We start from the raw sequence: 12,888 nt of genomic DNA, 5'->3' as shown, positions 1-12,888 counted from the left end.
TGCAGCCTTCCATGTTATATTGAAATACTTTCATTCTTGTTCTTAATATAGAGGCTTTTCAAAAGAGATAGCTTTTCAATTTCAATTTGTACCTGTATCTTTACATTTTATTTCTAAACTGGGATTCTTATAACCCAATTGTTTTTACTTTGGAAGAGACCTTTTCCAAATAGAAAACCATTTTAAGATTTACCAGCTCAACACTAATTTCTTTAATTTCCCCAATACATTTGTGCAAATAACAAAGTTTAAATTATAGCTCTTTGTATAAACAGCATTTCCTGGTGATCATAGAGCCTGTTCTTTCATTTTTCCCAGCCTGGAAAGCTTTTCTTAAAATGCTAGTACACGTAAAATATTAGGAGTTTTGGCATTATTTTATAAATTTATTTGGAGTCCTTAAAATCCTTTTAGTGGTCTTCTTAAAAAGAATTCCTTTGCATTCAAAACATTAAAGCCTTTAAACATCAAAATTTCCTGGAGATTCATTAACTGTTCTAGATCAAAGGACTCCCATGGATAGTGTATATTGGGTCAACTTTGATATATCCATTTATCATCTCTTAAAATATCAGGTTTATAACTATAATACTGGAGTCCCTGTTTGGGGTTCCAGAAATCTCTCACATTCATCCTCTCCGTTTCTCAGGTCACTTACGCATTTGCAGGAAAAGACAACATTTTAGACTGTCAAATAAAGGGAGGAACATTATCATGGTCTTAAGCAAATTTAAGTTTACATGCAGCCCTTTTCTTGCAAACAAAAGAAAGGAAGTGCACATATTTCTGGCCAGTATGGTGAGGCGGGTAAAGCAGCACTTTCCTGCACCCCCTCCTCGCCAGGAGCTTCAAATGTGGGGGAGAAGCCCTTTCAAACAGAGGCCCTTTCCTCCAGGGTCAGCAGCTTGTTGCAGGGAGAACGCGGCACATGGCTGAAGTTTGTCCCTCTCGAGAGCTCCATCCACCCACAGTTTACTGGCAATCCAGGAAACCTAAGGAGAGTGGAGTAAACCTCAAGTCAAAAGAGGAAAAAGGCCTGCCTCCAATTAGATTGATGAGCCCAGGGCTTTTCAACCACAGTACTGCTATTTCAAGCTGCATCATTCTCTGTTGTGAGGGCTGTCCTGTGCATTGTAGGCCGTCTTGCAGCATGCCTGACCTCTACCCGCTAGATGCCAGACATGCCCCTTCCCTGATAGTGACAACCCCAAATATCCGCCCTGGGGGCACAAGTGCCTGACAAGAACCACTGCTCTCACTGGGTCACACTCCCAAATGGAGTTAATCAAGAGGATGGAATTCCCTGCGTTCTTCCTTTAATTCTGACTGCTTACAGTTGTCTCAAATAATAACATTCACACATGAATTTCATTTATTTTTTGAAATAAATATATATATACGTATTTTGCAATATACATGTGTATATATATGCATTTATATATATATGTATGTCAGCCACAAGAACAATGGCTGTGTAGATTCTCTGACAAAAAAGCTGCTTATGGATAGCAGGTTAGAGTCAGATTGCAGAAACAGGCCAGCTCTTCCCCAAGACCCAAACGGGCACCACTCCTCCTACTCTCTGCTGGGTTATACTTGCCTCAGCAAAGATGCACCCTCTTCTACTCCCCATTCTGTTTAACCATTTGTGTGGCCCTGGTGGTTGATTTGGATGGACACACACAAACTCCATCCGAATAAGGAATTTGTCATTGTCTAATTTATTTTAATCTTCTGTAGGAAGAGAGAAATCCCAGGCCCCTAACCAGGAAACCTTAAAGATTTCTATATCTTCACATAAGAAATGTCACTTTAAATTGTATTATTAAAATAATAAATTATCGGGTGCCTGGGTGGCTCAGTCGGTTAAGCATCTGCATTTAGCTCAGGTCATGATCTCAGGGTCCTGGGACTGAGCCCTGCATCGGGCTCCCTCCTCAGCGGGGAGTCTGCTTCTCCCTCTCCGTCACCCTCTGCCCCTCTCCCCTGCTCGTGCTCACTCTCTCACTCTCTCTCAAATAAAATATTTTAAATAAATAAAACAAGTTATCAGTAAGGCAACCAATTAGAAAAGCAAACTTTTAGAAATCAAAGGTTTTATTTTGAGTGAATTAGCAATAATCTCTAAAGTCCAGATGTCTTAAAATACTTGTTTGGTGGTGAAACAGAAGTATACATTTCCACACAGGAGAGCAGAGTATGACTGTAGTTCTTTAACAGAACTAGTTTCTTAACCCAGACACAAAGGAGTGTCTGCTTTTCTGCAGCTGTAGGAGGAAAGAAATATTTTCTCTTATTCGGAGATTTTTTATTTATTTTTTTTTTAATGAGCAGCATCCTCAAGAACAAGCACTGGACTTCTAGTTAGCATCAAGCAAAAAAAGAATAGACCCAAGAAGCTTAAAACTTAAAAATATGGGGAAAGAGAAGGGCAAGAGAGGACTTTGAACAAATGGAACATGGGGCAAATGATTCTGCCTCTGCAGGGCACGCACTTTGAAGCATTCATGGGTTGTTGCCTTTATCTGGGCCAGGCAGCAGAGTCCACGGCTAAAGGCGTGGCCTTGAAGTCGCCCAGTTGGTGATGAAGCCCAGCCCTGCCACTTGCTAGCTGTGACTTCAAGGAAGTTATTGAACCTGTCGAAGCTTGTTTGTTAATGTGTAAAATGAGGATAATAGTGTCTACTCCTTAGAGTGAGTAAAAAGGGCATAGCTTGGTGCGAGGCATTGAAAGCACTCTGTGCGGTGGTTCTCTGTGACCCCATTTCCCGAGAGCAGGAGGATGTGCGGTCAGGGCTCTTGCCTTCCATAATCCTACCCCACTGCAGTAAACATTCTTCAGTCCAGGTTTTGCCTCTGTGGGATAAAACCTCAGTTTTCCCCCCATTTTCTTTCTCTTCTTCCATCTCCATTTTTCTGAGTGTCTTTTAATAAGCAACTGAAATCCAACCCTGGCTTTTCTATCTAACCTGATTTTCTACCATTCCCCGGAATGTTCTTTCCATGTTCAGCATGGCCTCACTGCTACTCTTAAGACTCCACGTTTACCTCACAAGAAACACCCTCTCTTGTGTGAACCCAGTCCCTCTTCAAAACAAAACCATCTCTGCCCCAGCAGTCCTTCCCCTCTCAGCACTCACCAGGTGCCCCCACGTGCCTGGCAGCGCAGACGGTGCTGGGAATGCTCAAATGACTGGGACCCTGCCTCCAGGGATTTATACAGCCTCATGTGGGAGACAGGCAGGTAATCAGAAAGCACTTCAGGTACTGTGGCAGGCGAATCTTCATGCCCATTACCCCTCCCCTGGTCCCCGTACTTGGCATATACCTCATGAGGATTTCATTATACTTAGTTTTCTTTGTACTTGAGAGGCTGAGTCTCACAACCCCGGTAAATTGTAGGCATAAGACTGAGTACACAGTGGGCACCAAGGAGCATATGCTGGCTTGATATTTAACCTCTAGGCACACGTTTTAAACGGAGGATGGGTTACTCGGCCTATTCTAACAGGCCTTGTCAACTTCAAAAGATAAAAAACAAAACCAGTGATGATGTTCAGCTGCTCACCATAACCTCTTGGTGATTCGAGTGATTCCCAGGCTTTCAGAACTCCTGTAACAGTGCATTTTTGAATTGGGAAATCTGACAGTAGAAATAAAGAATTGTCCTGTGAATGGAATAGAGTCAGCTTTACATAGAATTTGCTGCATTGTCCACGTTTTTCTCATGTCAGGGATTAGGAAAAACTTCTTCAGAGCTTGGCATGTGTGTTTCCTCATTTCCGAGTCTCTGACTCCACTGAGAATTTCCTCCAACGTGAACTAAGCCCTTGATTTGCACGTGGCATAGTCACATCCTGGTGCATCAGCACCAAGGATTGATATGGTTGGCTCGTAACAGAAATAACTTTTCCACATGTAAATAAGCTGCCCCAACAAGATCCCGTATGTCACAAACTCAGAATATCTTGAACATGCCCACACTTTCCCTCCCACTGAAATTAAACTTTATTTCATTTTTATGTGGCCTGATAGTTTTTGGGTCTTTTTATTTGAGAGATTCCCCAAAGGCATGCATGAACTGGCTGTCCTTCCCTCCTTTGCCTTACTCCCATGCCAGTTGGATAAATATTTCCACATCCTCTCACCTCACCAATACAAAATACATGACCTAACGGGAGGGTGTCGGACCAAAGATTGGCTGAGAGCAGCACTAATTCCCAGCTATAGGGAACCCTTTCCCAAAGGGCCAGCTCAGATTACTAGAGGGAGGCATCCATTATTCTAGGTGCTAAGTGATACAGCAGGGAACAGAGAGAAAGGCCCTTGTTGCCATGGAGTTTACATTCTGGTAATATAGGAAAGATAAATGACCAAATTGTAGGTAGTGATAAATGCTAGGGAGACAGAAAATGAGGTAGTGCAATGATGATGGCAGTTAGGATGAAACTAGTAAGTCATTCTTGCCATGCAAAATGAGAACAGGCCTGTAACGGTGTCTGTGGGCGCCCTGGAAACCTGTTTGGGTGATTCTCCTCATTGCAGTAATAATGGTAGCAAGCCCACAGTTGTAGGTGTGGTTCTAAATGCTTTACATCTCTGCTGCCCAGTATGGTAGCCCCCGGCCGTGTGGGGCTATTTAAATTTGAATTAATTCAAATCAGAATAAATACAAGGGGGAAAATGTGCTTCTCAGACCTACTAGCTACATTTCAAGTGCTCAGTGTGGCTAGTGACCACTCTACTGGACAGCAGAGAGCAGACTGTTTGAATCGTCGCCCTAGGTTCTGTTGGTTAGCACCTCTTCAGAGGAGCTCATTTCATTTTCATAGTGACCCTGATAAAGTGGGTACTGCTATCCCATTTCGCAGATAAGGAGAGTAAGGTACAGGGAGCTAGACATAACTTGTCCAGAGTTGCATAGTTAATACGAGACAGGGCTAGGATTCAAACGGTGGCCATGTGGGGGTTAAATCCTATCCTGCTGTGTCACTGGGGCCCGTAGATGACTAGAGCTCGTCTATGCAGTCCACCTTCCATAGGACTGCAACCGATAGAGGAGGTTACGCCTTGGTAAAATCTTGTCACAGGATGCTTTAAGATTCAGTGAAAAGAAATTCTGAGCCAAGGGCTAGGTCTTTCCTCTCTAAAAATGTAGGCCTATATTAGCACAACTCCCTCCTTGGAAAGAAAAGAGGGAGATACAAAGCAGCAAAATAATACCAGCTTGATGTGTGACCTCCGTAGAGCAGATCATCTAAACTGCCTGTGCCTGTTTCCCAGTACGTACAGTTGGGAAGATAGTAAGGACCCACCCCACAGGGCTGTCACGAAGATTTGGTGAGGCATCGCATGGGTGGCGCTCAGCATAGTGCCCAGCACCTGCTGTGCCAGGTGGGCGGCAGTGGCTGTCACCACCAGCATGCCTGCCCCATTCTGTAACGGCCACAGGGATTGAAGCTCCATGGTGCATGCGAACAGCCAGGACGGACACCTCCCAGAGCTAACATGAGACCTTCTGGTTCCAAACACCACACACTGGAATTGGAGGAGAGCACCGGGAAGGACCCAAGCAGAGAAGATGTCCCCTTTGTTGTTTTTGTTGTTTGTTTTTGGTTTTTTGGATTTTTTTAAATATTTTACTTGACAGAGAGAGAGAGGGAACACAAGCAGAGGGGGAGTGGGAGAGGGAGAAGTAGGCTTCCCGCGGAGCAGGGAGCCCGATGTGGGGCTCGATCCCAGGACCCTGAGATCATGACCTAAGCCGAAGGCAGATGCTTAGCCGACTAAGCCACCCAGGCGTCCCAGATGTCCTCTTTGGAAACAGATTTGCATTGAGCTCATAAACTGTGCTTGTAAATCGAGGCAAGTGTCTTAGTCCTCTGAGCCCTCATCCCTTAAAAAATGGGCATAATCATACCTATCTTGGATAATAGTTTCAATAATTAAATGATTATCTACCTGTGAGCCTGGCGCATTGACACTTGGTCAATAATAACCATAATTACTAAGATTGATGAATGATTTTCAGCTTCTCATGACTAAAAGATGTCTTTGAGTATTTTCTTACCCAGATGGCTTGGACTGACCCCAAGACTGGGTTAGGGCAGAGACAGAACAGATTGTCATCCAACACTATCACCATCAGCACACTGTAAACTGCAGTGGCCAAACCCCAGAGAAGCAGGGCAGAGCCGGCTGAGAAGCATCATGGGGCACGACGTAGCAGCTGTCTCACTGAGGTGGAAGCTGCCCCATGCTCCCCCACACCCAGCGAGAAAAGTGTCCGCCTGCATGATTGGAGGCGACTGTCCTGCCCAGGATGCAAAGCAGGAAGAAAAACAAATCCCCCAGGCTCCCAACTGACCCACAGACTTTAACCAGAGTTGGAGCAACCAGAAGATGCTGAAACACCCAACCTAAGAATTTGGGACTTCAAATGGAAAATCTGGGCACTCTAAACCAAAATTGCTGATTTCCAAAGATGTGGATACATCAGGTGCTTATTATTAAAAGTACCTAAATAAAAGTGGGCCCTGAAAGAGTGGGTCATGAACCAAGATTCTAGTTAACCCTATTGTGGGAACACGGGGTCAGATACATAGAGGAAAATAGCAACAAAAGACAGTTGTACAAATGGAAAAAGTGACAAAAGTATATAAAAGAATCATGACCTTTAAAAGGTAAAGGTCAGTAAGAGTAAGAGAATACTGAACTTCGCTCCATTCTTTGGAAATTCCTTACAGGACACAGTGATGTTTGCTTTCCCCGATTTCTTCAGCTTTCCTCCAACAGCTGATAGCTCATCTATGAAATACAGCTGCCCTGCCTCTTTACTTCCCTTTGTTTTCCTTTATTTCCACTGGGCTAATGTACTGATGGCTCATCTATCTAGTATGATCCAAATTAGGTTGCAAAGACAAGCCCTAAGATGGCACGCACGGCACCTGGCAGCCTCCTCAAGCTCATCAGCTGCATCTGGCTCTCAGCGTTGCCTGTTGAAGTGACAGACCTTCTCCATGGATCCATGTTTCAGGAAGAGTTTTCCTCTTCTCTGGAACCTTCTGCACAGTTTATTGAAGAAGTGAAGTATGGGGTCCTGGGAGTTCTCTCGTGCCCTGACATAATAAAGACTCATTGTGAGCAGAGAGAACTTTATGGGAGTCAGCCTGAAATGCCACCAGTAAATGTGCCTCATTCATTCAGCACAGACAGGAAGCTCATGGAAAGGAAACTTTGAAGGAACTGAGTAATCTCAGGTCAGGACTGTCAGATCACAGGATGGAGAGTCAAAGGGTCACGTGGCCGTAGGTGGACATGCTGAAGCCATCCAAAAAAAGTGATAGGAAATGAAGATCTAGGTAAATGCCTCCTTAAAAGACTAAGTTTATCTTATTTTCAAATTATTGGTACTCAAGCTATGTTATTCTGTAGAAATAAGTGTCCAATAAAAACAAATATTCATGGGGCCCCTGGGTGGCTCAGTCGTTAAGCGTCTGCCTTCAGCTCAGGTCATGATCCCGGGATCCTGGGATCAAGCCCCGCATCAGGCTCCCTGCTCAGTGGGAAGCCTGCTTCTCCCTCTCCCACTCCCCCTGCTTGTGTTCCTTCTCTTACTGTGTCTCTCTCTGTCAAATAAATAAAATCTTTAAAAAAAAATACTCATGATCATCAGAGGATATGTAATTACTGAAATTAAATGCCTGGCCACTGTGACTTCGGTTACTGAATTGACTATTGTTAGGATATTTTAATAATTTTGAAGATCTCTACTGTTTTCCCTGTTTAAACTCTTCTCAAGTAATTAGTGTGGACCCATTTTGCAGAAGGGCAAGTCAGAGGAGGTGACTCTTTTTGGCTAGATTGCCGAGCTAAATTACAAAGCTGTCCAAGATGATGTAACTGGGAATGGGCAGAGCTCTTCCACCTAAGTCACAAGGATAAGGTCTCTTTTCTTGGTAAATGATAATCTTCCCAGATGCCTCATAAGGGTTTAGGTAAATATGTTTTATTAGCACTAGTGAAACAATTGACTGTTTTACCTTTTATAAGCAATAAAGGAAAAGTTTGGCTAAATTAAAGTGCATAGAGCTTCAGTTAATAATACCTTTCTTTCCTTGAAACCTACACTATAATTAGGTAGGTCCACAGGATAGATAAAGGAAGCCCTATCAGTTAAATCAGTTGAAATGGTTCATCTGTTTGGCAAACCATATTGAGAGATTTTTAAAGCAAGTGAACACATCTTCTCAGCCTAGGACATACAATTTAGATTGTGATCACCAAGTGCTAAGATTTAAGGAGACTCTCCCATTTCATTATTGTGAAAAGGCAGTTCTGCATTTGGGTCACTACATCTTTTAGGTTATCAACCAGTAGACAATTAAAATCTGCAGTAATCACAGTCAGTGTAGAAATGGAAACACTAATCAGATATGACCTGCTTATTTTCCCTTCCATTTAAAGGAAAATATCACTAGGTAGAACTGTGTATTAAGTTGGGAGATTTTTATGTCCCTAAATTGTTGGCTCAGGATCATCTTGGTAAATGACAAGCTTATTAGAAGTTCACAAGTGGCATTGCTATTGAGTTGTGAATGTTTTCATCTCTAGTTTCTGAAATGAGGCTCCTGCGGTGGAGCCCAGAGGGCAGTCATCCTGGATGCTGTGCAGAAGGACAGGAGGAAGACATAGGGAGAGCAGAAGGGCCAAGCAGAGCCACCTCGTGGCCATCTCTTTCCCTAGAGGCAATTTCTCTTTAAGACTTTTCTCTTTGAAGTAGAAAGTGCTGAGCTGAGTCTCTACCAGCATTATGTCTGGATATCGGCCCCACCACCCCCAGCCAGGAGATGGGGGTGCTGGTGTGCCTGCCACAGAGTGTAGGCATTCTGGCTATTAAGTGGCCCAATGTTCTCGGAGGTCCCGGGCACTCCCAGAAAGTACCATGTGATTTCAGACCATGGAGCTCATGCATCTGCCCACTTAGAGACACTCTCAGACAATCTGAAACACAGACTTGCTTCTTCCTGAGATGTTTTCGAGTGGAGGGGCTGAGCCCCTACCAGTGTGTAGACACCTGACGTGGTTTTTAAATAGAAGCCAAACAAACTTTTAAAGTATGAGATAATCGGACTGCTGAGAAACTTGGTTAATAAATCCATCATGGAGGCCCCCAGTGACTGCAGACTTCCCAGACAGCCACATATCGCATTCCCGTGTCTAATTGCCAATCTCTCTAATCACATCTATTACAACTTTAATGTTAGGCTGTACATGCTTTCAGGAGGAAATAGCTGTCAGTGTCTAAAGAATCGTTGACGGGCCTTGTATTTTATGATGGATAATGTCAGAGAATTACAGGAATGCATAATACATGGGAGCAGGGAGGTACTCAAGTGCTCATCATGATCATTGTCTGCATGTCTTGGGGGCACCTGAATTGTTGCTTTTGTAAAAATGGCCTTCCCATTCATTATTCTTGGTTCTGGTAAACTAGTCACAATTCTAGCAACCCAGACTACCCTGGAAAAAAATAACTAAAACACGTGATACTACTTTGCTAGTGGATAGTGATTATCTTTTTTTTTTTAAGAGAAATCGCTGTATAATTTTTTTCTGACTATTATATACATTCATCATTAAAGCAGCTTTAGGGAGTATCAAAATAGAATTTTTAAAAAGTAAAAATCATAGTCCACCATCTAGAGATAAATGCTTTTAACACTTTGTTGTGTATCCTTCTAGATGTTGTCTCTACTTATGTAGACAAAAATACGACATTAAATATACAGCTTTTAATACACCTTTTTGACTTAACGTAAAATATTTCCTTGTTGGTAAGTACACGTCTACACGATCATTTGTGATAATCTCAGAGTTTGCATGTACCATGCTAACCTCTTATCAGCAGACGTTCAGATTACTTCGTGAGGTGGTTATCTTGCAAAAAAAGATGCTTTTCTTTTCTTTTTTTCTTTTTTTTTTGCTTTCTACTGGAGTTTTCCTCTTAGCTTTTAAGGACATGCCCATTTAAAAAAGATGTGCCACCTACCCAGCTCGAGACTCTCCATCATCTGCTCTGCCCCTCGTGCTTGTGCTTTCTCTCTCTAAAATAAATAAATCTTTTTAAAAATTTTTTAAATTTATTTATTTCTTAAAGATTTATTTATTTATTTGAGAGAGCGAGCAAGTGCACAAGCAGGGGGAGCGGCCAGCAGAGGGGGAGGGAGAAGCAGGCTCCCCGCCGAGCAGAGAGCCGACATGGGGCTCGATCCCAGGACCCCGGGATCATGACCTGAGCCGAAGGCAGACACTTAACCAACTGACCCACCCAGGCACCCCTAAATAAATCTTTTAAAAAACCTAATTCTCTAAGGATGATTAAGATTTTCTGTCACTTTAAAAAACAATTGCACCTTTTGTTTTCAACATTTTTTTGCTTCTGCTTTGTTTTGGGTTTTTTTTTTTTTAAAGATTTTATTTAGAGGGCGAGGGAGCATGAGTGCTTGGTGGAAGGGGGAAAGGGAGAGAGAATCCCAAGCAGACTCCACACCAAGCGCAGAGCCCAGTGTAGGGCTCGGTTTCACGACCCCGAGGTCATGACCTGAGTGGAAATCAAGAGTTGGACGCCCAACCGACTAAGCCATCAGGTGCCCCCCAGGTGCCCCTTTTTGCTTCCACTTTGTCAAGGTGTTCATTCTCTTTACCAAAATATTTCTGGAATGGTTGTTGAATGCTTATGCTCCCTGGAAATGATGTCCTTTTTCTTGGTGCCCTAATTCTTGGGGATTCTTAAATAACTTACTAGTTGAATTTCTTAAATACACGTTCAAGTAGAAATAGGTCCTACAACTTAAAAGAGTTTTTTATCCAGGATTGTTCTGAATTCAGATTAATGTCAGTATTCATTTTCAGAGACGGTTAAGTTTTCTTTCCTAAAAGCAGGTGTTTTGGATTAAGAGTTGATGGCCTAATTAGCCTTGGACCTTTTTTAGCTTCTTGTAGAGCATTTCACATTGTTTCTAAGTAAGAAGTAGGCTTTACTGTCCCTGAGGGTGCCTTGCTCTGCCTACCTCTTTATTCTCTACCCGAATGCTTCTCTCCAGTGCAAATGGAAGATAAAGGCCAGCAGAAAATGCTTCTGTTTCCTTTTATGTTTCTCTCTTTGAAGGTAACTAGAATTTCTTTGCTAGCTCATTTCCATACTTAGATGATGTTCTGGAAATACCGGAAGGTGGGACTCAGTAAGCAACTTGGGAGTATGTTTGCATAACTGTGGGCCAGTATTTACATGAAAACAAAGTAGCTAACATTTATAACACTTACAGCTCACATTCAGCTATAGCTAAGAGCACTTACTATACCCAGACACTGTACGTGACTGCGTCTTGCTCTTGAAACAACCCTATGAGTTAGATATTGCGGTGATTTAGGTGACAAGATGGGGTTCGGATTTAATCCCAGACATAGTCTGCCTCCTCAAGAGCTTGTCTGTTCTGGTCTTGTTCATCCCACTGTGTTCAGCAAATCTTCTTTGGGCCTCAGTTTCTTAATCTTGAAATAAAGAGGGGTTGGAATAGCTGGCTGATTTTGAAGGTGTCCTCCACCCTCAACTTCTTGAGTCCAGGAATCTGCCTAGAAAACCACCTCCCTGCTAGAAATCCTCGCACATTGAACATCTACACTTGCTGACTTTGCCCTCCTCAGTCAACCTCCATTTTCTCCATGGCAGTGCCTACGCTCTAAGACCCGTAGGAGAGCGGCACACGGCGTCCCCAGGAGAAGGCCACAGAGGTCCTTGTCACTGAACACTGGGATGCCACAGCCTGTTCAGGGCCAGGCGGCTCCTGCCGGGTCACAGGCCTTGCCAAAGGCGCGGACAGACTGCAGCTGTTCTGATCACTCGTGGCATGAGGGAACCTAACATGAATGGGTTATAACTTATTCATGACTAGAAGCTAAAATAGCTTCTTATAACTAATTCACAGCTACCACGTGGGTGCTAGTGTGCTATTTTTTCAGATTCTAAAATTATTACCCTAGTTCCACAGGCTTTGTGTTGAGCGAAAAGATAAGTCTGCCTTTGGTTGCCCACGAACAAAGAAGTTTCCCATTTTTAAATGGTGGGACCCTTTCCCATCAAAGACACTCCATTGCTTTTAGTCTAAGAAATGTGGTACAGGCACACTTTAAAATATTGCTTCTGGCATGTCAAGGAATTATGGGATGAGGTCATGTTCAAATCAGTGCTGCCGTAGTGCTTTTTGATTAATGCAGTGTAATTCTCACGGAGACCTCCACTCAGCAACATTAGGAAGCATTGTAAAATTATCTGAAGCCGGCCTGTAATGCATGAGTTCAGATGTAAAGGAAGAATGGAAGTTCATTAGGCAAGAGGGTGGGAGGTAGTTTGCCAGGAGAATTCCAGATGGAGGGAAAAGACATGCAAAGGCCCTGTGTTGGGGGAGGGGTGTGGCAGACAAGCGGGGAAGACAACAGTGCTGACGGAGTCCTGGGGGAGACTGGTGTGGGGAAAGGCTGGGGAGGGCAGGCGGAGCAGGCTGGGCCTCTGGGAATGGGGGCTGGATCCCAAGAACATCGCAGGGATGCAAGATGGTCAACTTTGTCTGCAGGTGAAAATGTAGGCAAGATCTGTGTATGCACTTAGGAGGAATGTTGAAGAAAATGGTATGTGTTTAAAAGGGGGCGAAAGTGAGTCTGGCTTTGGTTCCTCCCCATTGTAGCACCAGAGCTGCTCCCGGCAGCAGCAGCGGGGCCAAGGTGCGGCCTTTTGACCCCACACAGACTCATTGCTGAGTTAGCCCCAGAGGAAGACAGGGAGTATGGCCCTGGCTTTCGGATTGGGCACCTGCCTGAACCCCAAGGATC

At 43.7% G+C, this 12,888-nt stretch overlaps 1 protein-coding gene across 5 annotated transcripts in view; it reads left to right on the top strand.

The window, feature by feature from the left end:
- The window catches only part of CCDC92 (coiled-coil domain containing 92), a 30,737-nt gene that overhangs the window by 9,083 nt on the left and 8,766 nt on the right, over positions 1-12,888 (top strand). The window contains exon 1 of one of the 5 annotated variants that reach the window (XM_025889589.2): positions 7,196-7,361. The exons of the other annotated variants lie outside the window; for them this stretch is intronic. The gene's annotated coding sequence lies outside the window, so the exon portion shown is untranslated. Of the gene's footprint in view, positions 1-7,195; positions 7,362-12,888 lie in introns of those variants that run through there. 5 annotated transcript variants of the gene reach the window in all.

The sequence above is a fragment of the Callorhinus ursinus genome, unplaced genomic scaffold, assembly GCF_003265705.2.
Source record: "Callorhinus ursinus isolate GAN/ISIS: 27379988/994484 unplaced genomic scaffold, GSC_fseal_2.0 scaffold41, whole genome shotgun sequence".
In the NCBI taxonomy this organism is placed as follows: domain Eukaryota; kingdom Metazoa; phylum Chordata; class Mammalia; order Carnivora; family Otariidae; genus Callorhinus; species Callorhinus ursinus.
The sequence above is the reverse complement of the archived record's forward strand: the minus strand, read 5'-3'. Positions and strand labels throughout refer to the sequence as shown.